This window comes from Schistocerca serialis, chromosome 1, assembly GCF_023864345.2.
Source record: "Schistocerca serialis cubense isolate TAMUIC-IGC-003099 chromosome 1, iqSchSeri2.2, whole genome shotgun sequence".
Taxonomy (NCBI): Eukaryota; Metazoa; Arthropoda; class Insecta; order Orthoptera; family Acrididae; genus Schistocerca; species Schistocerca serialis.
The window spans coordinates 1,191,856,451-1,191,857,618 of NC_064638.1; the positions used below are offsets into that span (position 1 = coordinate 1,191,856,451).

General features: G+C 46.1%; 1 pseudogene; it reads right to left on the reverse strand.

The window, feature by feature from the left end:
• Positions 1–310: 310 nt before the first annotated feature.
• Positions 311–428, reverse strand: LOC126428640 (5S ribosomal RNA; annotated as a pseudogene).
• Between the last annotated feature and the right edge of the window lie 740 nt (positions 429–1,168).

Below are 1,168 nucleotides of genomic sequence, written 5' to 3' on the forward strand. Positions count from 1 at the left end.
ACAAAAAGTGCCGTCTGCCACATGCCAGACACGTAAGCGAGTTAATATTGAATTATCATCGAGTTCTGAGTTGCTGAAAGATTCAAATCGCTAATTCATCGGGAGAAGGCACTCCGTCTTCAGGCCACAAGTGATCCTTCGGGACCATCCAACCGCCGTGTGATCGTCAGCTGAGGTTGCCGGTAGGATGGGTGAGTGGTCAACACACCGCTGTTCCGGTCGTTATGAGGGTTTTCTGTGACCGGAGCCGCTACTATTCGGTCGACTAGCTTCTCAATTGGCATCACAAGGATGAGTGCACCTCGAAAAATGGCAACAGCGCATGGTGGCCCTGATGGTCACCCATCCAGTTGCTGACCACGCCCGACAGAGCTTAACTTGGGTGATCTGACGGGAACCGGTGTATCCACTGTGGCAAGGCCGTTGCCGAATTCATCAAGAAGATAGTTTAAAATCATCTGCAAAATTCCTACCGAACAAACGCGAGAAAACAACGTGATAGAAACCTGTTAAAAATAAACAGAAGCTTCATAAATGGAGTCAGTGTTCTGTTCTGTCTCTGTTGGAGCACGTATGATGTCACACTCTTGAATACTATGACACCATGTGTTGAAGTAAATATCCGTTACGGTTGAGTTCAATTAACCCTACAATCATCATGAGATGAAGTGCACCGCTTAAGGCTAAGCAGCCTGTACTTTTTACTGTCAGAGACTAAGCAATCTATTCGGCGTCTCCGGATGTAACCTCACTTATTTCATCAATAATAACAAATCAACACTACGGGCGACACTCAACCTCTTATAGTCGCCTACTTGAGTGCGAACATTAAATTTACGCCGGCCCGTGTGGCCGAGCGGTTCTAGGCGCTTCAGTCTGGAACCGCGCGATCGCTACGGTCGCAGGTTCGAATCCTGCCTTGGGCGTGGGTGTGTGTGATGTCCTTAGGTTAGTTAAGTTTAACTAGTTCTTCGTTCTAGGGGACTGATGATCTCATATGTTAAGTCCCATAGTGCTCAGAGCCATTTGAGCCATTAAATTTACATTATCTCGATTGGTGCTCGTCTAAGTTCCTTTCTGATAAAGGAGCATGTAACTGTGCAAAAGAAAAAGACAAGAGCAAGAGAGAAACATTTTAACTATCAGAAAGTTATGGTGGAAGAGTTCT